A 26,663-nucleotide genomic window follows, 5' to 3' on the forward strand; every position below is an offset into this window, starting at 1 on the left:
CGCGGTGGTCTAGTGGCTAAGGTACTCGGCTGCTGACCCGCAGGTCGCGGGTTCAATTCCCGGCTGCGGCGGCTGCATTTCCGATGGAGGCGGAAATGTTGTAGGCCCGTGTGCTCAGATTTGGGCGCACGTTAAAGAACCCCAGGTGGTCAAAATTTCCGGAGCCCTCCACTACGGCGTCTCTCATAATCATATAGTGGTTTTGGGACGTTAAACCCCACAAATCAATCAATCAATCGTTCTGTAATACTGTCTATAAGCAATGTGGTAACGACTTGCCCGAGCATGAACACCGTGTGTTATGCTATTTGTGGATGTATGCCGTACGTGTATTTCTGGTAAGTGCGTGCGTTGTGCAAGGATCGATGTGTCGCTTGGGTGAAGTGTATGCGTGTGCCAAAACTTTCATTGAAGCTTCTTCTTGCGTAACTGCGTGAGACAGATACGAAATGCACAAGTTGGAAGCGATGGAATATTACCAGACGTTCGCACGACGTTATTTTCCAAGTGTCTTAAATATGCTGTCGCCGATTACGATAATCGGTTTTCTAAGCTATGTCTGTTCTTGTGGGTGTATACAAAGAAAAAAAAAGAAGTAAAATTGAAGATATGCTGGGAGCACTATAAATATTCGGTCAAAATTACCACCTTAAGCGTCTTCTTGAAATTAAACAGTGCCACAAGGCAGTCGTGCCTTGCGGTGAAGTGCACGTCGTGTATTGCGGTAAAGCTTACATATTGCGCGCGCTCGTGTGTAAATTGGAAATGTAGCACTGACATTGGGCCTCGTGTGTGCACCTAAACTGTACACGCGCTATCCTCTGCCTCATCAGTGACGGTGCGGCAGTCAGCATCGTCATCATCTTCAGCTTGTGTAACAAGCGCAGAACAATTTACCTAGTAAAATACATTTTGTGGCAGGCAATTCGCAAGGCATTCATATTTTAGTTCATTGCAGGATTAATTCAAGATTGTTAAATGGCACCTTCAAATAAACGAAACATGCATATGAGAGGCTTCAGTCATACTTCAAAATTTGTGCCATGCCTCAAATTAAAAAAGATTATAAAGGAAATATATATTAGGGCTGGGTGTAAATTACCATTCACAATTCAATTACCACTCGTAAATTAGAAACTTAGAAAATTTGTAGCTCATGTTTTCCTATCGATTAAGCACGAAAATAACTGTTGAAGAATGGTCTACAATTACTCACACAGTTTGCAAGAAATAAATCTTTGAAACCTATATCGTGCCAGAACTAAGTGCACGTGGTTAGAGGAAACTGGTTATGACCCGACATAATAGCGCATGTTCGAACGTCTTACATGGGCTGCTTGTTGGCAAAATGGGGTGGTAATTAGGTAAGTGCCTGCAGGGATCTGCACCAAGAGACGGAACCTGCTGCATCTTTTTCAAAAGTTTCATTATTTGTGTCAAGCATGCGCGCACTCTTCGTTGTTGTGTTCTTTCAGGGAGCAAGTATATGGCATACGCTTGAAATCCATACGTCACCCCTGCGATTTGGAGATGTCATCACAGTGGACATGAACGTGCAATGTAGTTGAAAACGTTGCTGGGCACCAAATTTGTTAACAATTTGAACCCGCTTATACTACAAAAGTTACCACGTGACTTCAGCCAAATAGTTTCTAACTGTTGTGGTTATTATCAGATATAAGTAATAATGAGCTAGTTGTGCTTGGACAACAGTCTTGCTTTACTGTATTAAAATACAGTAATTTAGTATCTGCATATAAAACTGACCACTTAGTTACTTTTTTTATTTGTGGTCCTATTTGTAACAGTTTACTTTAAAAATATTTCATACAAGGTGGTTAAGTTTTAAGTCCATACAGTGGGCAAATTTTATCAGCAGTACCGCGTGCTGTACAATCACTGTTACTTCTCCTAGAAAGCATGGTGTTCCACTATTCCGGTATGTCTCGGCTGGGCTTCTCGACCTCGACGACTGTACATGTCAAACAGTTTGCCAAGTGTAACTACTTACTCCCCCATAACTCTAAATTTTGTCGAGCCATAATAAATAATTGGCAGTAAGGACCAGTTACAATACCCTTTTTTATGAAGCGCTCAATAATCAGGAACCTAACAATTCTGTACATAAACGATGACAGCAACCACTTCTACACACAATGAATGATTCGATTGTACTAATAAAAGCATTAATATAATCAGACTCTTTTTTTGGAAAGTAAATACAATGCATAAATAGTCTTAAAAGTCCGTGCTTCAATATTGTAGCTAAACTATCACTGAAAGCCGGAGTCATTTACAAATGCCATGAGAATTCCCGGAGAGCGCTAGGTAGCTTGATATAAATTCTGTGCTCAGGGCTGGGCAGAGATGCCCGAAAAAGTATTCTGGAATACAGATATCGAAATGCGTGGTTTGGAAGCATAAAATACAGATACTGAAATAAATTTGTAATTCATGTGACAGGATATTTCAGAGATACGTTTGCAGAAAGACAAAAAAGTATTCCAGAATACATATACTAAAATACTTTTGTCTATGTCGGGGATAGTTATACTCCATACAAACATTTGTTATGTGCAGCATATTTAAAATGTGCAGCACATTGAAACTGAATTGATTTATTATATTTTCGCCATTCTCCGAGTGTCATTAAGGCATTACAAGGGATGCTTACACTGCACATAATTGTTAATAACCACATATTTACAGATATCAGTTGCAATAAAAAACTATGCCATATGAGAGCATCAGTCACACGCATTGTACACTGAAATCCGGAACTCAACAGCAACAGTATTATTTATGCTAGAAGGAGCATAAATAAAGCGAAGTGCTGGAACCATAAACAAACGAACTTCCAGTTGAAGTTTTAGTGTTTTCTAGAAACATCTTAGAAAAGGCAGAAAGAATTAAGAACAGACAAAACAAGGAATGCGAAAGGAAACTAGAAAAGACCTCTTTCGAATCGCTGTTTGGCCATGCTGGCGTTTTTCAGAAATGCTCTGCAGAAAGAAGTATCGTAGATGGCACACGGCACCAAACTCTTTGGGTGGTTTGTGGCTTCCGCAATAAGCTCCAGTTTTTCAAACGGGTGCTGCAAAAGAAAAGTGAAAAAAAACGAGAAAAATAAACACTACTCGTTCAATTGGCATGAGGAAATACATTTAAAAAATGGCGCCCATTGTGCAGTATACAATACTCCTCACAATGAAAATATCTGCGCTGGAATTCAATATAGCAGTATAACATTGTTGTCACGCTGAAGCAGGCCATCATTCAAACACATTCCAGTTCTGCCTGAAGGAGCACAATGGGATGCGGGTAGCAAAGCAACTAGCTCACTTTCAAGAAGGTAGGAGTCAGTTTCGCCCTCAGCAGAAATGTAGAAATGGTGGGTGCATATCTTGCCGTGGACTGCCCAGTTCACAGCAGAAATTTTTTTCCACATTGTCAACACGTCTGAGCTCATTTACGAAAAAAAAAGTAACGGGATACCCGTGTCCTGGTTAGTATCGCGATACATGCGATACACCGTAAAAGTATTTCACTACTGAGATACAAACACATTTTTGAAAAGTGCCTCGATACAGCTATACAGGCACTCAAAAGTATCTCTTAAATACTATTGCGATACTACCCAGCCCTGTGTGTGCCCCACTTGTAGAAAACAAATATCAAATATTGACATGTTGATTAGAGCTTGTGTGAAGTAGCCGAAGCATTTTTCATTAGATCTAACAACAAGTGCAAAAGTATTTCATGTAACACTCGTCTAGATGAAGAACATAAGGTATTAGAGGAGACATGAATCATTCTGTGTTGTAACACATGTGTACATGTGCACAGTTTTTATGAGTCAATATTATCTATATATGTTCTTTCCTTTTCCAAGTAAATTTCAGCTGTGAAATCAGCGCTGTGACCCTCTCTGACTGCTTCTAGCGTGTTTCTTTGTGAAATGTTCTACGATGAACACTCACCAATTTGCGTAACTCACTATTCTGCATCTTTTATTTACCTATGGAATCGGGGAACCTGTTGCGGTCTGACAGATTCCTTTTTTCCACCCCATAATCAAACATCAGCGCTTCGAACGCTACCCTAGCTTTTATTGCAGACGTCTGAGTACTTTCATAGTGCTCCACGTGTCAGAACCCAGAGAAATAAAACACCAACAAGCATGTGTGCATTGTGTAAAAGAAAAGAGAGTGAAAGAAAGCATAAAGTAAATTTTGCTGTACGGTTTCGTTGTTGCGACATTGTTAGTCGTTGTCAAGACAAGGTTGCATAAAATACGTAAGTACTCCTTTTTGCTAAAAAGTATATTTTAGACATGTACAAATGAGACGAGTATGCAAATCATTAGTAAATACAGCATTCTAGGTCAAGGTAATCTAATCCTATCCTAAATGGCCTGCCGGCTATAGCCATTATAATGAACTAGAATGTGCTCCAGTAAGCCAACTGGCTGGGCTGCCACGTCCTTGTTTTATATGAATGCCGCGAGATAGCGCCACCTTTACGTTTCCTAGCAGCATTGGCTGCACTGTTGGACTATCGCAGGTTCCTTCAAACTTGCAGCTGCAGTTGATTTTATTTGTGTGGTTGTGTTCTGGTTGTTCCAAAAACCAAACAGCCAACTTCCTCAGTGCCTGGGTCACAAGTTTTGTTTTGACCAGATACACATATTTTTTTCATATTTATCACATACACTCACAACATTATGAGTGTCTGTGCAAAATGTGTTCGTTTGTTTTATATGAGTGCCTCATATTTTATTTTTTTGCCGCTAAAGTGTTCTTTCCACCGCACATTTTTCCAAGCAGACATTATGGTCATGGAGTTTGCTTTTAATCTATGTAAAAAACCTGAAAAAATCATTAAATTTGAAAAATTAAATTGATAAACACCCTGTTGTGGCTTTGCTAGCAAGTATGTTAGGAAACAGACACATGTGCAGTATGGAAGTGTGCAATGTCACAGTCATTTACTGTCAAGAAACGTCACATACCTACGCTTGAAATACTTTTCTGACCTTCCAAGTTTCAACAGATGTGCCAATGACACATCACTTCTTTCCTAGCATGAAATGCTTTCAAGAGTCCACATCTATCAGGACCCCTGCCTGTGATCTTTTTCAGGTATTTATTCTGAACTGACATGCCCTAGTGATTGCATACTTTCACAACAATCTGTCAAATTTCTCCATACACTCTTAACAGCCTGTAAATTCACTCCTAACAGCATCCCCTCCACTCTTTCAGTATAGGCCAAAAGTGTGATTACTCACAATACCATGCTTGTGGAACATTACTATCGATGAATCTTACAATTGTTTGATGAAAAAAAATTAGGGGACCCTCAAGGTTTGAGTAGAACACAACAGTGATATCCTATCCCTAGTGCATACTCCAACCACCTAGTGCATACTTTTTGCAGGGCAACATTACCTGAAAAGTTTATACTGCAGATTATTACTACGTAATTAATGTTTAAAGTGGCTTGTGCTAGTAAGGGTTTCGCATATAGTTGCAGTCTACGTAAAGGATTTTTAAATGGTGGCTAAACGAGCTTGTTGATACGTACACATAGTTACTTTGATGAGCGCCAAGATGGGACACAGGATAGACCACGCAATACAGGTAATGGGTAGTATGCTTTAAACCACGAGCAACTATGTGCATGAAATGTTTTTAAACTTGATATGCACCCAGTACATGGTCCTAAGAGAATACTCCAGTAGCATCTGTGCCTTTAGTTATTCGTGGCTGGCTTTAAACAACGAAGTCATTATGATAATCACACGTTCTGATGGCCAGTGGCAATGCACATTTGTACCATGAAATACTGCGATATTACATGTTTTATTGTGAAGCGTGTATACAAGGCGTGTGTATTTGTAAAGCATGAAGTTATTTTTGAGCAGACACGTGGCTTTGTGGTGGAACGCCTGCTTGCCACACAAGCAGCTTGGCTTCTATTCTCACTCAGACCTAGAAGGTATCATTTGTTATTCTTTTATTTCCATCTTTTTATATCATGGACCAGATGTAAAGTGAACATGGAGAATTTCTTGCACCAAAAAAAATGCGAACACTGCAGCTGTACCGGTGGAATCACACTTGTCCAGAGCAGCGGAGCGCATGGCTCTTGTTAGCGACGGCTTCTATGTCACCTTAGCTACATGCTTCTGTTCACGCTTAAATTATCGCACAAAGGCCTAGCACGCCGTATGCCATGTTAGATATTCATACGGCGTCGGCATTAACATATTTCTGCAGAAAACAGCAACTGGAGCGGTCGGCTGGGTGTTTTAGACATGTGTGATTCGATCTGTAGAAATATTAAGTGATTTAACACTCCAAATTTAATTTTGTTGTGTTTGATTCAACAGTCATGATTTGCAAAACTGTATATGTTCTAAAAGTTTACTAATGTTTTAAAATGTTAAGTACACCAAAATAAAAGGAAAACTTGTGCAACAGTATGATACACATTATCCGCCCTGGCACATTGAACGAAAAAACTTTAGAAGTTGTATAGCGCAGCTGGCTACTCAGCTCAAGGAATGTGCTTGTACCAATGAATACTTACCCTTTCTTAACGGTTCTGTGAATTCCGAGGGCCTGATTATTTCCTACGCCTAACCAATTTTTTCAATGTACATTACTTTTATGTCACTGGAAAGCTCGTAATTCAGAGTGTCTAATCACGCATTGGCAACACAAAAAAGGCAATGAAACAGTTTTCACCAAACGTTGTTGCTGATGGAGTCTTATATGCAACACATGTTGAAAACAGTGGCCTACAGCTGTTCGCTGCATTGGTATCAAATTCTGCCATGACAAAGTGCATGAGCGAAGTGCTGGAGAGATGGTATGTGCATGCACTGTGGTTCAATGCAGGTTTTTTGTTGCTGTGGAGGAAGCTCCACTGCTGAGCATCAATTTCTTAACATTTTGATGGTTAATGGGATGAATGCATCCAACGTTTTTCTCAGTAAAACTTTCTCTGCCACTTTACGTTGCCATCAGCACAGTGCCTTCAAGCTGTGGTGTACCAGAAACATTAGGGAAACTGAGAAACTATATATTGCACATTTACAATGCATGGTATCAGTGATACGTTGAGCTTAAAATCTTTTATTCTGTTAATATTTTTTTTCAGCCGGTGTCATGTTGCATACCAGGTAGCTAAAGTTTCAAATTTACGGTATTCTTCTGTTCAGATTTTTTAGAGAATTTCAGCGTGCAACTATATATTTTCTTTCTAAATTGCAAAAATTATATCTGCCTAAAATCATTGTGGAAGTGCACTCGAATAAAAAATGAAGCAGTTCCTTGCATAGCCTAACAACATAGCACACACGCATAACTGTTTTTTCATGTTTGGTGGATGTCACAAAACAGCACATTCTTTGATATTTTTATCATTATGAGGAGACGCATGAGACCAAAAGCTGTGGCTAAGACACTGTTGCTAAAAGTTTGGGCCAAAGGAAAAATATGGCAAAACTGCTGCTTCATACAGGCAGGAAGCCAAAGAGAACACGAATATTCAAGATCATCAAATCTTGCAAGATATATGAGAAAACCAAATATGTCACACCTGAATAGAGTTCACGAATATGATGCAGCGTTTGTAAACGCACTTACAGCGTTCAGTGCATTGACACCACGTCGAAGTGGCTTGCCATGATTCATTACCACAATTTTAATTATTTGGGAAAATGCAGGCTTAACTGAGATGTTCGCTCTTATCCATTGCAGATACAAGACAAGACATGCATAGACACAGCTTCGTTTAATGTGAATAAAAAGCAATATTCTCTTGTTTCTTTATGTTCATATGAATGCGTGCACTCATCTATGCCTGCTGTTTTCTCCTTGTTTTCGAAGAGTTTCAATATTATCGATACCTACCGACAAGACAGACACAAGCTGAGAGGGTACGTGTATGTGAAGACCTTGGGACAGAGCCGCTAGACTCAATGCCACAGGAAGAGGCGCAGAATTGTGTAGCAAATCTGAAATTAAGATTCACTGCAATTTTTTTCCCACAGTTTTAGAAGTGTTCCTCTGTACTGCTTCCATTGGGCATTTTTGAGCAAGAAATTTGGCAGCAGAATTACAGCTTAGTGCCCTTATGAGACGACGTGACACGTGTTGCTCCACTTATTCAAAGATGCTTCATGGGTCGATGAGCCACATGCGTCCCACTTTTTTCTCATAAATTGATGGCCATATTTTAGTGAAGATTGTGTCACACTATTTTTAGGCATGAAGTTCTGCAATTTTCTGTTATTATGTGAATAATATTGATGAGCTCACGAAGGGTAAGTTAAACTGCATATTAAGCAAAATTGAAAGTGAGAATGCAATATATATACTATATAATTTTAAGCCAGATTAACGATTGTCTGAGCTGCAGCAGGCAACGTGCAGAAATTCTCCAGAACTCGATACTAAGCTTTTGCCACCAAGCGGTGCAATGGCACAGCTGCTGTGATTTTCAGACACCATTTCAAAATACATATACAACTCAAATTCCTCAAGGGAAAGGGAACTTGACTTTATCATACTTCTGCATGTTTCCAAATAAAGAAAGATCTATTTACACTTCCTGGCCAGTTAATTGCTGTACCCCTAAATAGACATAAAAGTGAAAGCCATAACATTTGGTAGTCTAACAATAGATCTAGGGATTTCAACATCACACCAATGTGATTTAGCATAAGCTGTAAAAGCTTATTCAATCAGTCATACATTGTTACCCTTTATGCCAGTTTTGACGCGATAGTTTTAAAAATCTCGTGGGCATCGTTGATTGTGAGTGATAAACCTTGTGAGCAACCGGAAAAATCAAGAGAGATCCAAATATAATAAGTAATAAAAAATTTCCCAGTTTGCGGGAGGATCAAGCCCAGGCCGTTTGCATGGCAAGCAGGCCATCTACCGCACAGCCACATAACTGCTTGGAAATTAAGGAAAACAACTTCATCTGCTTGAAAATGCACTGAAAATAACGTTAGGCTTTGCGAACACATGTGTCCTGTATACTGCCTTCACAATTCAATATGTAATATCACAGTAATATTTCTTGATACAAGTGTGCATTGTAATCAGGCATCAGAACATGTGATTATCTTAAGGACTTCATAGTTAAAAGGTGGCCAGCCATAACAAAACGCACACATTTTGCTACACATATTTCCTTCAGACCAGATAGTGAGTGCAAACCAAGTTCGGAAAGATTTCATGCACCAAGTGTTTGAAGTACGCACTAGGGCCAGGGTATCGTTATCGTGTTCAATTCTTGAAAGTGAACCTTAAGGGTCACCCCATTTTTCTTTTTTAAGTGATGGAAACAAAGCATTATTCTAACCATGGATATTTTTATGCCAGCAATTAGACAAGTAGGTTAGCTCTGTGAGCCATTTTTTGCGTTTATATCAGGTTTATTTGACTCAAGGAAAGCAATATTATTTTCAAAAGACACTGTATGCCAAACACCTGACATGGTGTCTATTGTTGGACATTAATCTCCAGGTATCCTCGGCCCTCCCTCTTTCCCTCGTTGAAGGGCCTGTTTTTTGTTTGAGAAAAGGTGGCAACCCTGGTGACCGCAAAGTGTGAAAACAGTATAAAAATATTGAAGCAGGTTGTGTAGACAACAATCTACAGACAGTGAGTGGCATAGAGAATTGACTTGGCTGTCTTCAATGTGTGTGGGGGGGGGGGGGCATAAAAAAAGCTGCTACAGGGCCAAAACAGATGCCTTAATTGCAGTGGCAACTATGCAAAGGGCAGCTGGAAAGTTTACTTAAATCTTCCAAACATGAGCGTCTTGAATTCGCTGTAGTTTTATTTCGAACGAATTAGGACTTGAAAAAAAAAGAAAACCTGGTCTTCATATATTGGAAAGAGGCACATATTGCAAGAAGGCTGTTGATAAACCAGGAACAAGTTTAACCATGCCTTCATGTCAATTGTGAGCACACAATACATACAGCAGTTATACTTTTGATAAGCACACCTTGATGTGACCGAGGTTAGGGGCACAGGCTTTCAGCCAGGTGCCGGGGAAGGAGACACCTTTGAGAGGCTTCTTGACGACAGAAACACACGATTTATTTACATATTTACAGGCGTAAAAAACACAAGGCGTCGAGATGCGCTTTTACAGGAGACAGGACTGATCGTAACAAAGGCCACAGAGAGAGCCCTGAGCGCACACGCGACGCGCTTTCCATATCCTCGGTCCGTGCATGCGACTCTCCTCAAACACGAACTGTCTGTCCCAGCAATGCTGATGCGTGTTTCCTGCAGCACACCCAGACACCTCTTGCGTTTCTGCTGGACGCGTACCACATTTGGCTGGTGCGCCAATGAGCGTCTATTGCAGACTTGGTCCTTGCACTGCGACTCATAACATCTGAATGGATACTGGCAAGCTATCTGGCACCTCCAAACCTGTGCAGCTTTAAAAGACGGGTCCCATCTGCAATGAACCACTTCTTATCAGCAGAAGGAAAGAAAACAAGCATACTTCTTGGTCTTTTTTTTTGCTTACCCGAGGCAATATTCAAACCAGCGAACGTACAATTGAAAGCTGAGCATAATAACTCTTCAGCTATTTACGCACGGTGACAGAAGAAATCATAGCCCTAAATAGTAAATAGTATAGGGGGTGGGAAAGGCAAGGGAGGATGCAAAGGAGAGAGTAAAAAAGAAGATGGGAGAACCATTAGAAAGAGGAGAAAGAGACAAAGAGAAGGGGAGAAACCAATTGCGTAGAGAGAGCAAAATAGACAAATATATTAACTAAAACAAGCAGGCTTGTGCAAATATTCGAATGCTTCGAATATTTGAAGGAACAGTACTGTATTCAAACTCGCTTCGACTCGATTTTAAATTATTGAAAATATTGAAGTATTTGCAATGAAGAAATAGTTAACATTGATCTGCACAACGTTCTGTAAAGGTGATTTGACTGCAGCATGGAGTGCTATGCCGTGAAAGCACCTAACCAAGGGAATTCGCACTGCCGCAAAACCTCTGCAAAGTTTAAAGGGCACTGCACCACTTATTGAATATGGTCGGAAAATCCCGGCCAATCGGTAGTCAGGACTCCTGAGAACACGTGAGCCAAATATTGCTGCGCAGTACGAGGCCAGAATTTCTCGATAAATGTTCAAGTTCACCTGAAAATTGCTTTCCTTTAAGTTGACAAATTGCGCTACAAGCTCAAAAATTACCCATCACAGCCATTGTATCAGCGTTTGGCTGATTCGAGCTTGGCACGTTGGACGTTAATGGGGCCAGGCTCACTTGGACTATGATCGAGTCGTGAGTTTAAGTGAGCACAGCTGAGTAATATTACATGAGTTTGAGTTAGAGTGAGTGTGGCTAAAGAAAATTTTAATGAGCTTGAATCCGAGTGAGGAAAATATTTGCGAGGCTGAGGTGGTGAGCCCTAAGCTCCACGTGTATTTCTTGGGTCAGCCTTAGTGAGCACCACATTTTATTTCTGACCTATGTTCCTATATACGACGGGTCCCAACCAAAAATCGCTCCTGCCACTGCGATCAGAGCGAAAACTTTCCAACATGTTGGAAGCTTGCCGTGGACCGCTGCGGCGGGAGTGAACTCCCCTTTTTTTTTCGCTGCGAGCGAATTCGCAGCCTGAAAATCGCAACATTTTGTGTCATGTGAAACGGCCTTAACGCAACGGCACGAAATGCAGCTGGTCGTTTTTCGCGCCAGTTGCCGTCGGGCCGCGCCGACGGACGCTGATCGCGCCTGACGTCAGGTTATAGCCCGCTCGCGTTTTGCTAACGTAGCGTCACTGGGCACAGCATGCGCGCGAGTCAACGCTACATTGAAGTATATTATGCCCTTCATGATGCGCTCGCTTCCGTTGTGTTAGCTCCACATATACCAAATTTAGTGTTACATGACGTCAATAGATGACGAACTGTATGACTGGTGCAAACATAATAATACTGACACGCGTGTCATGTAAAAACATGACAACATACCACGCTCATAGCGTGCTCGCAGCCGTTTCGCTTGCTCCACATATACTAACTTTGGTGTCACGTGACGTTAATAGATTACGAAGGTAAACGAAACATCCAAACATGATAATCATGACACAGAAGTCATGTACAGCATCATTTTCCTCCACCTCGTAACGTTGTGCTGATTTTAAAGTGACATTTCAACATCGTGCTTCGCATATCACCGATCCCCACTGTGCGTGGGATCTGCCAATTTTTATTCTCCTTTTGTCCTCTTAGCAATTCCCTAAATATTGCATAAGATGAGCCCGTATTACTCTCGACGCCACCGCATAATAAAAAAGCAGTAAAATATAGAACGCCCGACAAACCAAAAAAGCGAAACATGGTCTTTTACGGTACAAAACTTATCTTGCGCTCTTACTGTCACATGTACGTATAAAAAGAACATGGGGTGGAACAGGCATTGTAACAAGAATGCAAATGGAAGAAGCCTTATCAATGCAATTAACCTGCACCTTAAGCAAGACGTTCGTGAAAGGCGCAGCCATAGAAGCGCCAGTTCCCTGCCCCAAAGGGAGACTGATGCTGGGCTCCTTATGTAGACTGTTGTAACCCGCTGTGATGCCCCATATTTGTTGGTCTGGCAGCGGGCACTGTCCTAAATTCGTTACTGCGCAAGACTCTCGACCAGAGTCGTAAAGGCTGTCATTTGAAGCTTTTGCTATCCACGTTGCGTGATGCAGCGTGGCATTCAGATGTGTAGATTAGCGATGCGCAGTGGCGTCCAGTGGTGTATTATCTTCCGAGTGACGATACCAGGAGCCTCAATATGCTGGACCTGTAAACACCTGCACTATAAGCAAAACATTCGTGAACGACGCAGCCGTAGCAGCGCCGGTTACACACCCAATGATGATCATAGAAACCAATTTACGTTCGTGGCAATCAACCACAAAGGGTTTACCATTGATACGGCGTAGGTTTGCGCCAAAACTGCTAATGCAGCCCAGCAGGTTGCCATTGCCTTGGCTCTCTGAGATCACCGTCATGTAAGTATATTTAGTGATTACAGAACTGCCATTCGTGCTTTAAGTGTCAGAGCTGTGTGCGAAGAAGCCAAAAACATTCTCGGTGAGAGGTCGCTTACAATCCTACCCTTACATGGTTCCTGGCTGATAAGGGATACATGGACGGAGGGAGTTGGCTCAATGAGTGTACCCACTCTTGGGTGCGAGAATTAGCTGTCCTCGGCCATGGAGGGCCTTTGGGCCAACCTGGAGATTTGATAAACAGGTATCAGCCATTCACATACAAAGAAATTGTCTAGCATTTTGCTATGGATGGGTGCAAATTTTCACCTCTCCACAGAAAGTTCCACACAGGCGCGGATATTGCGGGTGCTTAAAACGGAAACCTACACCAACCCTGCCTTTCTGTACAAGCTTTCTCCTGAGGTTTATTTTACTAAATCTTGTACAAAATGTGGCGGTTTAGCTCCCTTACACTACATACTCAGGGCGTGCCCTTTGGTACACGGAACCGATACAACATAGTCCAGCAAGGGGTAATCTGCTCTGCGGAGTACGGCCATCACATCACAACTTTGGGCTGTACAGAAGGCCAACGGTGCGGTGGTAGGTCTAAGCCTTACTTTGCCGCCGTGGGAGCGGTCCGCCGTGTGGTAGGGCGTGCGCCTTTGGACTTTCAGAATAAAGGTTTGCCTAACCCAAAGAGCACCAGTCAGGTATTGCAGTCGTACTGCATCTGTCACTTTCTACGTCATTGCGAATGACAAGATCCTCCTGGGTCATGATGCTATACGTGCATCGTTCATAAACATTGTCGGTGCTTCCATGACTTGTGCCCAAGTCGACGTGCAACCTGATCTTCCGGCCAAGGGGCCTTGTAAATTGCGTCAACTGTTCATTCATGAACTGGGTTGTGTGCGTGGCTGTGTGCATGAAGTGGTGCGTCGTAGTGATGTGTGGCCAGTTATTACTAAGCTTCAACGCTCTTGTGTTCTGTTCCTTGAGCAAGTTTCTGCAAGAGAGGGCCTATTATGAAATCATGGGGTACTCCAATATTGATATACATGGTTTTCGAATTAGGACCAGAAATGACATTACCTGCCTTCGGGTATTTATGTAGTTTCGCAGCAAAAGTAAGGCTGGTCCAGTTATTCCTAATGATTCAAGTTTTGAAACAACATGTTATGACCTAATTTCTCAAGAGTCTTTCTTAGGTCTATAAATGATGAAGCAGCGTACGCCCCTAATATTCGCAAATTTTAGTTGATGTTTTCGTGCATTAGGAGCGAGTTCAGCCAAAAACCCTGTGCGGAAGCCGTACTGAAATGGCGAGACATTACTAAGTTTTGTAAGGTGAAAAGTTTTTCAATAGGTTTTTGAATTACTTCCCTGAAAAATGGTAATACACAGCTACGGCGGTAGTCGGAGATTGAAGAGCAGTCACCCTTTCTGAAAGCTGGTGTGATCCTGCCTTGTTTGAGCTCAAGAAACTGCCAGATTTGAACAAGAAGTTCATTATTACCTCAAAGCTATCGAGAAAGGTGCGACTAACTTTCCGTGGTAGGGGTGCAATTTATCGATGCCAGCACCGGTTATCTTCGTGTTGCTTATAGCACCTAAAAGTTCTTGAGCAGTGGTTGAAAATAAGAAAGATTGGGGGACGTGGTTTCATATAGGGCTATCGTGAAGCGTAATGTTGTTCTTTGCTGAAGAAAACGTCCATGAACGCATTAGCAATTTCTTCGGCGTTTTTAGGCATTATTCCGTCAAGAATGATTTTGGATATTGCTTCACAATTACTTGTCCTTTACAAAAATGAATAAACGAATTTCGATGTCTTTTTGATGCCATTACCACAGTCAGAAATTTTGTTTTCTTACCAGGTCTTTTTTGCTCGTGTGAAGTTTGTAGAAATATTATTAAAGAATTTTTTTAGCCAAGAAGACCGATTCTTGTTGAATGATGGTTGACGATTGTTTTTTTTTTGCAAAGATTGTTTTTTTTTCGCAACAATGCCAGTAGTATATCCGTTATTCATGGATAACAAGGTTACGAATTTTCTTTTTTGCATTTGACAATAAGTGAAAGACGATATAAACAGCATTTGAGGATATAAATGAATAGTGGATGTGCCTTCTCAGCATCATGCGTACAAAACTTAGAATCACCATTAGACACGTCTTCAACTAATAATGGTTTATGCACGGCGTACTTGGTGTACGTCATTTTTTTGGGTGGCCGGGGTCTAGTGAAAGTTTAGAAATATGGGATAGTGGTTGGGGTTGTCAGTCATTAGAACACCTGACAATGATGAAAATGCCAAATTTGATAGAGCGTGATAAATCAAAATACGTATGCTGACTTTGGGAGGCCAGGTTAGTATTTCATTCAAGTATTCGTAATCAGAGCTGTTGTAACAGTTAGCATAATGCAGATCGCTAGAAGTACACGTGCAAGGAGGTTTATATTGATGTCGCTTATAATTATTACATTTTTTTTCATCCGCTAATATTCCCACGACATTAAAACAGGCGGAGCAGAAATCTTATTTTGATGAAGCAGGTGATCGATATATGCAACTAGTTATGAGGTTTATGTTGTCACTGTTGAGAAAGTCATACGTTAGTTCAATGCAAACATTGTCGCAAATAATCACGCTTAGAGTAGGATACATTCTTCTTCTGCAAGGAACATTCTATATTGAAATATACACATAGCAACAAGAAATTTTAGCAGCCTGTTGCGCGCTAGCGAATGTATTTGGACACTTGGGGTATGTAGGATTTCATTGCAGCTTGAGGAACCCTTGCTTGACTCATGAAGTTTAGACGTTTCAAAAGGACTGAGAAAAGCGTAATGTCGAACGGTGCAAAGGTTTCCTGTAAACGAAACAAAACTCGCATGAAATACAGCAGCACTCCAAAACCAATGCAAGTTAGGATGTTCTGACCAAAACTCGCGATATTGTCAGTTGATATCTTTAGTTGAAAGCGTGTCCAGGGATGCTAACTTATGCGAAGAAGTACATGGTCTACTCTGGTAAAGCTTTCATAGCCTACCTCAACATTGCGCACCTCTTAAAGCGAACACAGCGTTGTAAAAAGAAGTATTTTTATCGCTCATCTGAACCGTTGAAGTAGGTATACACGAATATAAATATGTGTAAATATAAAAACATTTGTTCAACTTTATAAATGTAGTTTACCATGCCCATCTTTGTAATCACAAGTTGATTGATATGTGGGGTTTAACGTCCCAAAAACACCATATGATTATGAGGGACGCCGTAGTGAATGGCACCAGAAATTTCAACCACCTGGAGTGCTTTATCGTTCATCCAAATTTGAGCACACAAGACTAAAGCATGTTCACCTCCGTCGAAAATGCAGGCGCCGCAGCCGGGATTCGATCCCCCGATCTGCGGGTCAGCAGCCGAGTACCTTAGCCACTAGACCACCACGGCGTTTCTCTTTGTAATCAGGGCCACGCTGCACTAATATTGGTGGAACACCTCGATTGGGGCCCGGCATCCTTCCGCTCTGTCAAGGCGTCAAACATTATCTTTTAGTTTCAGTTTCAGTTTCAGTTTTATTGAGCATTTTCTTCACAGAGTTGCGAAAAAGAAAACGCAAGGATAGGAGCAAAAAGCTGCTATATTAGCAGCTTGACGAGGCTCCTACCCCTTTAACTGTGGACATGTTAGCTGTCTCACCAGAAGGCCCGTTTCACATCGGCAACAAACTGTCTATGCTGACTTGTAATGAGATACATTTATTGGCATAAACATATGAGTCTGCTTAGTATTCCTGTCACTTGTCCCGTCACATAGCGTTGTCACTAGCAATACCAATGTGCCACTGTATGACTCAACGAATATCTGGTTACTGCATGCCAGTCGAGTGCAATTTGCCCTCCCATATGTTGTCTCATTTGCTTATTCGAGACAATTCTTACGTCTGTTCACCAGTTAGTCATGATCCTGGTGATAAATATCTCTCTATTGATGACTAAGATTGGCTTATAATATTGATGGTAACTTGGTTTTCACAATCGCAATTACGCCAAATCTGGTGCTGACGTGGTGAACTAGTCCGAAGTGGGTATGATCAGCCAATGATATACCCTGGTATTCATAACATGACACCACATGAAATGTTTATTCTTGTTATGTTATGCAGTAGTGACTCATACGTGAGTCTCGTCCTTGTAGATTGTGGGTTTCGCTATCATTATATTGTAATAGTAGTGTTTGTGGTTGAACGTACCGAAACCAAGTATTGACTTTGAGAGACATCGTAGGAGGACTCGAAAATTTCGATTACCTGGGGATCTTTAACGTGCTCCTGAATCGAAGTACACAGTCCTAAAACATTTGGCATTCAGTACCGTTTTATATTTTCCATTTGTACTACGATCTTGCTACAAGGTTGTCAGACATTACCGACCTTTGTCGGTATGATAAAGAATTTAGACATTCACCTCTAGCTTTCTGGCTTAATCTGATTTTTTGCAATGCCATTATATTAAAAAAAACAGGCATATAACGAGCGATCATGTACAATAAGTATGATGAGCGATTGTTTCTCTTTTTCTTGGTTTATGTTGCGTATGATTCGGCTTGTTGATGGGTTCTTCATTTTAGCAATAATATCCGACCTGAAAGCAGTGCTTGGCTTGCTGCTAAATTTGAAGCTCTATATGTGAATGTATATGTGGGCTGGAAAGTATACTAATCAAAATCTGTGTATCTAAGGCACTTTATGGGCACCCGTATCTACGTGCTGCCGTCAGAGAGCAGGTGTTCTTGCGGCACCCTACGCCAAGTCCTTGGTGGTACTCGTCTAATGTGAATCGAGTGCATACTGTGTGCTTATCAGAGAGGTTGACCACACTGGCGTCTGAATTCTAACTTATTGCTGCACATAAGATCGAGACTTACGCTATAACTCGAGTGTGACGGTTATTATTATAGATACATAACAACTCTTTCGAGTTGGTCTGGACCTGTTGGGCCCTTTTCCACTCTCCACAGCCGGAAATAATTGGATTGCGTTTGCCACAGACTACGCGACGCTGTACGTAATCATACGAGCGCTCCGACCAGTTGCGCTACGGACGTTGCGGACTTTCTGCTGTACGACATGATATTAGTACATGGTGCTCCCGTTCATTATCCTATTGCATTATCTCTTCTCCCGTCCCGACGAAAGCGCTGGAAGCTAAAAAGGGATGGGTGGCAGGGCAAAGAAACTACTGCGCCTCGTGACCTTGAGCACCTTTTATTTTCTTAGAATGTGCGACTTCTCAGTGTAATCGCGTGCGCACGCATTGAAAAGTAATGGCCTCCCGCGGCTATCTCGGCAACTTGATCTTTCGGTCACAGACGCTCAGACAATTATTCGATCACGATCAACGGGCCAATGCCAGTGGTAGCTTTTCTGCGACACGAGCTATTTAACGTTATCGCATTAATTCGTCAGATTACCTTAAAAAAAGCTGGCAGATCCCACGTACAGTGGGAATCAATGATATGAAGAACACGAATAAGAAAGGTTCATATGCGAGTGTAAAATCAGCCCAACTGGTGGTAAATGATGCTGTACATGACTTCCGTGTCATGATTATCAGGTTTGGATGAGTCGTTAACATTCTTCATCTATTCACGTCACGTGATACTAAATTTAGTATATGTGGAGCTAACGAAACGGCTGCGAGCAAAGCTATGAGCGTGGTATGTTGTCATGTTTTTACATGACACGTGTGTCAGTATTATCATGTTTGCACCACTCATATATTTCGTCATCCATTTACGGCACGTAACATCAAATTTGCTATATGTGCAGCTAACAAAATGGCCACGAGCACATCATGAAGTGCCCAATATACCTAAATCACGGCTGGACTCGACTCCTTCCCCGGCGCTCCCCTTACGGCCTTCGCATTGGGGGTTTTGCTGCCTGCCGGCGCAAGTTCGGGGTGGCGCTGCTAGACCACTGTTGCTCCGCCGCCTCCAAGCGCGTTCACGGGTGCAGTGTGCGCGCCACAGCGCTATGGCCATAGAGAAAGAAGAAGACAAGAGCGGACACTCTGCGAAACCTGGCCTCAGGAAGTGCGTCACGACTACGTAACGAACTAGTGCTCTCACCAAACGTCAGAGGGCGCAAGCGCAAAAAATAACAGTTATAATCAATGCAACAGAATTGTTTTTACAAAATAATAATTATACGCCCAAATTTGGTATGTTCTTTACACATAAAAACAATTTATTCAACACACCTTACGCGATTATTTTTCTTCAGCCGTACTGTCATAAACACCATCTACCCAGCGACAAGCCCATGCATGACTGACAGCGAGAAGCTTTCGTCGCTTTCGTCAACGTCGGCTGCGTCGGCGTTTTCGTGCGTGAGATAACAGGTGAGGCACGTTTTCAAGCGAAGCTTGTTGAATGACATGTTGTTGGCCTTGTTGGGTCATTTTTTCAGAAAACGGTTACACTTGCGCGAATAAGACACCATGCAACAAACATAGAAAGATGCACACACACACGTTGCGCTTCGAGTGTGTGAGTTTGTTTCTTACGTGGCGTCTCATTCACGCACTTGTAACCTTTTTCTGAAGCTTGTAAGGACTGGGAGGTTCGCTAAAAAGAAAGTTTGTGGCTCTATGCGGCGGCTAGACGGGAACGTTGTGCAACGTATGCAGTATAGCAAAGGCGGCACGGCGTCAAGCCGAGGCGACGCGTGCTGCGTCTGCCACGGACGCGACCGTATGTGCGCTGAGCATAGCTGGGCAGCTAGGTCATAGGCTCGGTGCAAAATATTCAGAAGCATTCGCTGGGCCTCGCATGCTTCACGACGCGTTTCCCGAAGGCTCGGAACACGAATAATTCTTGGTGTGCCGGAGGCAAATCTGGACTAGCCAAGTGGCCATCATCTTCGTTTTTTCGCTACCCTTGTGCCACTAGTGCAAGCTGCTCACAAATTTTTTTGACGTTTCCAATATAATTTTACCGCATAAATTTCAACTACGATTTTTCTTCCCAAGGTACTGCTGATACTGCGTACGTACGAAGGTGTTCTAAAGTTCCCAGGCCGCGATACCATTGCATTACAAGGGATAGCGGCCTGAAAACTTCTGAAGATCTTTGTACGTGGTCTTGACGTATATCTTTGCAAGTCAGAGTTTTATGGGTTAGAGATGTATCACTGATTTTGTATTGTGCATCGATTAGCTAATCATTCAAAGGGGTTTGTTGGTACACCTATGACGTGCACATATTTTTTTCGTAATTTGACAGCGAAGCATCCACTTACTAACATTTTCAGACCGCGCTGACGCCATGCCGTCCGGCGGTCCAAGCTACGGCAGCTACTGCTGTGTATCGTGGTGCTTCAACAATGGCAGAACCCACAAGAAGCCTGGGACGAGTTTCTTCCGCATACCACGGGATGGCAGGTGTGTTAAAGCTTTTGTATGGTTTGCATGTCTTTAGGCTTACTGTTCGTACTTGCTCAGTGAGGGTAACAATAAAAAATCACTATTCAAGCACTTCCCCTTTCAGCTGAAAGTTCATTGCCAATGCAGGATGAAAGCATGGATGCAGTATGCTGGACGCGATGATCTCCTTAGTAAGCCGGCCAGCCTACTGTACGCAACGTACAGGGTTTGTAGCGACCATTTTACTGCTCAAAGTTTCATGGACCCTGGGCACACAAGGCTTACAAGAATGGCTGTTCCCAGTGTGCAACCAGCTGCACCATGTAAGTGATTGACTGAAACTCAAATATGTGCAATAGCAGCCACTTGTATTGAATCAGTGGCGAAACTTAACCGTGAAGATCTTTGTAGCCGATGGAGAAGCCTCACTATAGAAGTAACACTTGGAAAGTCTTAAATTTTGTGAATTGTGGGATATTACCTTCCTAACAGCAGCTTTACATTTCTGTCGTTTTTTGATGCTCTTGACCTGCGCAACTTGTTTTAAAAGACTTTAAAGGGCTATTTCACGTCATCTTCAAGCCTGAGTGCACATGTGCGTATACCTTTCATCAGTGAAAGCTGGCACTGTTAATTCCAAAAATCACAAATTACTTGTTTCCTAGTTGGCGCCTTCTCTTTTCTTCCACGTTCGACCAATTTATGCGTTTGAAAGAGCTGTTTAAGTTTCCCATGCTGTAAAAATGTTTGCACCCAAAAGGGTGTAAAAAGGGTGCTTTTACGAGAAAGCACCCTTTGCAACACCCTTTAACACCCATAAATGGTCGATCGAAAAAAAAGCACCCATCTGTTTGGGTGCTTGCCTCAATAGCACCCTAAAATAGGCTCTAAGGTGCTTTTGTGCCTGAGAAGGGTGTAGGTGCTGATTCATCAGATGGAATATGCAGCACAAGAACACATAATTATAATATTTGGGATTTTACGTTTTAAAAACCTCGATATGATTATGAGGGTCGTCGTAGTGGAAAGCTGCAGAGATTTTCACCATTTGGTGTTCTTTAATGAGCGCTCATATCGCACAGTGCAAAGGCTTCTATCTTTTCGCCTCCGCCTTAATTCGACTGCCACGGCCGGCATCGAACCCGCGACCTTCGGATTGGCGGCCGAGCAGCGCAGCTACTGCACGAATATGTGGACCTTGCGTTAAATGACGGCCTAATTGACTTAGAATGTGTGAAGGTGCTCTCCGAATACAGCATAATGTCAGCAGAAGCAAGTCGCGTTTCATCTATAATGACAATTAACTGCAATCCATGTTACGAAAGCTTTCCTTAGCGTTGGTTATAAGCTGCATGTTTGCTATACATTATATACACACAAATAATGTTCGCCCGAGTATGGGTGTGTGTGAGTGTAAGCGCGATTGTGTGTACACCCGTGCATGTGTGCGTGCGCGTGTATGTGCGAGTCCGTGCTTGTGTTAAGCGTGCCTGTGCACATGTGTACGCCCATGCATGCGTGCGTTTATGGTCGCGTGTGTGTGTGGCCGTATGTGTGTATACGTGTATGTGTGTGCGCCTGTGAATAAGTATGCGTGTGTATCAGCCCGTGCACCCTCGAATTTCGTTTGTGTGTGTGTGTGTGCGGGGGGGGGAGGCACTGCTTCTTATTGTTTAAGGTCCCACACCTGTTCAGACTGGAAGTCTATATGGGAGCTGGCTTAAGGAATGGCGGTGGTCAACGCACTGTACACGGACTATTCAGTACATAGAAAACAGCTGCACATTTTCGTGCCTGATCGTTGCTTACGAAGTTGCTGTGGTAGCTGATTACGTACGCTGAGGTGCTTCTACGCTCGAACACGTGGGTTATGAACAATTCCCACGGAAAGCTGTCACTGCTCTTATGCACAACCATCGTCGGTGCACGCGACAGACAGTCAGCATCAGTGTGTTTGCGTCCTGACTTGTGAATGACTGTAACGTCAAATTCTTGCAGCCGAAGGCTCCAGCGTGCTAGACGACCAGAAGGGTCTTTGATGTTGGCGAGCCAGCATAAAGAGTGGTGGTCGCTAACTACCCTGAATGGTCGACCGTATAAATAAGGGCGAAACTTTGTTATAGCACAATCAACAGCTAAGCATTCTTTTTTTGTTGCAGAGTAGTTTTTCTCTGCAGATGATAGTGTTCGACTTGCATAGGCAATCACGCGCTCTACGCCATTTTGCCATTGAACCAGTACAGCTCCAAGTCCGACGTTGCTGGTATCCGTGTGTAGCTTTGTGGCAGCGTTATCGTCAAAGTGACCGAGTACAGGTGGGGCTTGGAGATGGTTTCGTAGCGCGTCAAAGGCGTGATGCTGATCATGACCCCAAACAAACGGTACGCCGTCTTTCGTAAGTTCATTTAGCGGTTCAGCGATTTTAGAAAAGCCTTTGACGAAGCGTCTGTAATATGCGCAGAGTCCCAGAAATCGGCGGAGGTCACGCTTGTTCGTTGGGACAGGAAATGCGGCAACAGCTTTCGTTTTCTCAGGGTCTGGGTGTATACCGGCGTGGCTGACGACGTGACCAAGAAATTTTAGTTCCTCGAATGCAAAGTGGCATTTCTCAGGTTTGAGAGAAAGTCCAGCTGTTCGAATCGCCTGAAGAACTGCCTGCAAGCGCTGGACGTGCTGCTCAAACGTGTCCGAGAAGACGAACACATCGTCAAGGTAGACAAGACACGATTGCCATTTTAGCCCAGAAAGAACCGTGTCCATCATTCTTTGAAAAGTAGCTGGTGCCGAGCATAAGCCGAAGGGAAGGACCTTAAACTCGTAGAGTCCGTCAGGAGTAATGAAGGCGGTCTTTTCGCGGTCGCGCTCATCAACAGATATTTGCCAATAGCCGCTGCGTAGATCCATGGAAGAAAAGTAACGAGCATTGCGAATGCGGTCCAGCGAGTCGTCTATTCGTGGTGAAGGATACACGTCTTTCTTCGTGATCTTATTCAACTTTCGGTAGTCGACGCAAAATCGCAGAGTACCATCTTTTATCTTTACTAACACAACAGGGGACGCCCAAGGACTGGTCGACGGCTGGATGACATCGTCCTTGAGCATCTGCTGGACCTGTTGGCGTATAATGTCTTGTTCTTTTTGTGAGACCCTGTAGGCATGCTGTCGAATGGGTCTCTCGGTAGGCTCGGTGATGATACGGTGCTTGGCAAGCGGCGTTTGGCTAACTTTCGAAGTCGTAGCGAAGCAGTCCCGAAATGAGCCGAGTAGCTTCAAAAGACGTTCCCGTTGTGCAGACGGTAGACTCTGGTTCACGTCGAGAGTGCTTGCAATGTCATGGCGGAATCGTCGCACGACGAAAGAGCAGATAATGTTGAGGGACCAGGGACGTTGGCAATATCCTCAAGGTATGCGATCGCAGTGTGTTTGGTAAGATGGCGATACTCCTCGCTGAAATTCGTGACGAATAGGCAAGCCTGCTTTCTAGTGGGCTGAACAATACCTCGGGCAACGCAGATTTGTTGTGCAAAAAGTAGGGACAAATTTCCTTCTGCAATTACAGCATCGGGGACGTCTTGGTCGCATTCAACGTTGATAAAAAGGCTGCTGCGGGGAGGCAGAGTAACAGATTCGGAAGATACACGTAGGGCAGCCTTCGATGAGCGGGCGTTTTCCGGTTCAGGATGAAACGGGTCCTCGAACGACACCTGCAAGTCTCTTAGGTCAATAATTGCGCCGTGTTCGCGAAGAAAGTCCAGCCCCAAAATGAGTGGACGGGAGCACACAGGTAATACGAGGAAAGACCCTGTGAACGTCGAAGCACGGACTCGAACACGGGCTGTGCACATTCCAGTCGGCGTGACGAGGTGGCCCCCTGCCGTGCGCAACGGCGGTCCTTGCCAAGGGGTAGTTACCTTCCTCAGTTGGGATGCTAGGGTGCTGCTCATAACCGAATAATCGGCGCCGGTGTCGACGAGGGCAGTGACGACGTGATTATCGACGTGTACGGTGATGTCGGCAGAAACAGTCTGATGACTTTCGGAAACGACTGGAAAGTCAGAACGGTCTTCGTCGGGTCTTTGCGTCGAAGGAGGCTCTTTGACAGTTCGTTGGGACGCGGCTTCACCCCCAGGAGCCGCGGTTTCTAGTTTCCCCTGTGGGGACTCGGTGACCGGCCTCTGAAAGGAGCAAAAGATGACGAGGGAATGCTAGGTGACGTGGGGCGGCGAGGTGATGGTGATCTTGAAATGGGGCGTTGACCAAGGCGAGGAGCTTGCTGGCCCGTAAGGTACGCTTCGATGTCGCGGGGACGCTCACCGTAACGCGGGCACCGAGCATCAGGGTGAAAGCCACGGAGACCAAGTTGGCGGTACTGGCAGTTACGGTAGACGTGACCCGCTTCGCCACAGTGGTAGCAGAGGGGACGGTTATCGGACGTACGCCACACGCTGGCCTTTGTGGCGTTCTGCCGCGATCCAGACGGACGATAAGTCGGTGCACTTGGAAACCTTGAGGTGGGTGGCGGAGTCGAAGAGGTGCCCTGGAATCGATGGCTAGCCTGATCCATTCTCCCCATGGTGGGATCAGGGCCATGTGGTGCAGGAGATCGCAGAGCCGCTGCATAAGTCAGTACAGGGGCCTCAGGCCTTGTTGGCACGAGTGGGGTGACCAACTGTCGGATCTCATTTCGGATTATGTCTGTGAGAGCATTTACGGGTGGTTGGGGTCCCGCTGCTTGGAGTTGGCGCAGCTCGTCCCGCACGACGCTTCTTATGAACTCAGCGAGGGCATGCCTCTCGCTGTCAGCCCCGATAAAGCATGCAGCAGGGGTCACGTCGTGGCGTTCATACTGTGCCGACCTATACTGGAGAGTACGCTCCATTGTGGTTGCCTCATTTATGAATTCTGCCACACTCGTCGGTGGATTGCGCACGAGTCCGGCGAAGAGTTGCTCTTTTACCCCACGCATTAAATGCCGCACCTTCTTTTCCTCGGACATTGCAGGGTCAGCACGCTTGAAGAGTCGCAGCATGTCCTCGACAAACATCGAAACTCTCTCGTTGGGTCGTTGGTTACGAGACGAGATAGCCTGCTCTGCTCTCTCCTTCCTTTCAGTGCTGCGGTACGCATCACGAAACTGTCGGCTGAACTCATGCCACGTCGCAAAGGAACCCTCGTGGTTTTCGTACCACGTTTTGGCAGAGTCTTCTAATGCAAAGTAAACTCTCCGCAGCTTGCGAGCTTCATCCCATTCGTTGATGTTGGCAACTCGATTGAAGTGGTCAAGCCAGTCGTCAACAGCTTCGTAAATGTCTCCATGAAATGAGCGTGGTGTTTGCGGCGCTTGAAAAACATGCGGGAGAAAAGAATAGGCGTCGTTGGTTTGACTCGCCTGGTTGTTAGTTGAAGTTGCCATGTCTTCTTGAGAGAGGGGACCGTACTCGGGAGATAGTCCTCGCAGGCAGCGACTGCTTCTTGCCGTGGGAGCTGTAGCTGTCTCCAAGTAGCTCGGTGTGTCGGCTGAAAATCTGCAGCCGAGGCGCATTTACCCAGCACCTCCACCAGTGCCGCGAACGTAATGACAGACAGCGACGAAACGACGTCTTACTTGCCCTCAGACCAGGACGCAAAAGCCCTCTTCTTTCTTCACTTCTCAGGGATTCCACTTACAGTTGATGGCTCATACCCATTACCTGTGACAATATTAACAACGTTTAACAAGAACGTGCCCTGCTTTTGCTACAGGTGCTTAGCTAGCTCATTGGGTAACCATGTGGAATTATGTGCTGATCATGTGGTCAGCAAAAAGTTTGTTATAACAACCTCGGCACGTTTCGTGGTGCGTGACAAGCCTTCTAAACATCCGCGACTGTGGATTGATTTGTTCCAGCTTCGACTACGCATTCAGTGTTTGCGGCACCATACGCGGAAGTGCCAGACACAGACAATGCAAAAAGAAATTCCTCTGGAAAAAGGTGTAGCGATGCTCTCTCGCTAATGCCACCGAGGACAAAATAATTATCGTTTCTGGGCATTCCATGGCGCACTTTGTTTTCCGCGAGTTTTGCTTCACTATTTTTCGCCCACTGCAATCGCATTCCGTCAAAATACTCATGGAACCCGAGGCTGGTAAATAACCTGCGTCGCTGTGCGACTGGCTGGAAGGAGAGTTG

General features: G+C 43.9%; 1 long non-coding RNA gene across 1 annotated transcript; it reads left to right on the forward strand.

The window, feature by feature from the left end:
- The first annotated feature begins 19,328 nt into the window (after positions 1 to 19,328).
- LOC142786895 (uncharacterized) lies at positions 19,329 to 21,236 on the forward strand. The gene is made up of 3 exons (XR_012889202.1): positions 19,329 to 19,470; positions 20,382 to 20,511; positions 20,641 to 21,236. It is a non-coding gene; the product is annotated as an uncharacterized LOC142786895 (long non-coding RNA).
- Positions 21,237 to 26,663: the final 5,427 nt, after the last annotated feature.

This window comes from Rhipicephalus microplus, unplaced genomic scaffold (genome assembly GCF_043290135.1).
Source record: "Rhipicephalus microplus isolate Deutch F79 unplaced genomic scaffold, USDA_Rmic scaffold_38, whole genome shotgun sequence".
Lineage (NCBI taxonomy): Eukaryota > Metazoa > Arthropoda > Arachnida > Ixodida > Ixodidae > Rhipicephalus > Rhipicephalus microplus.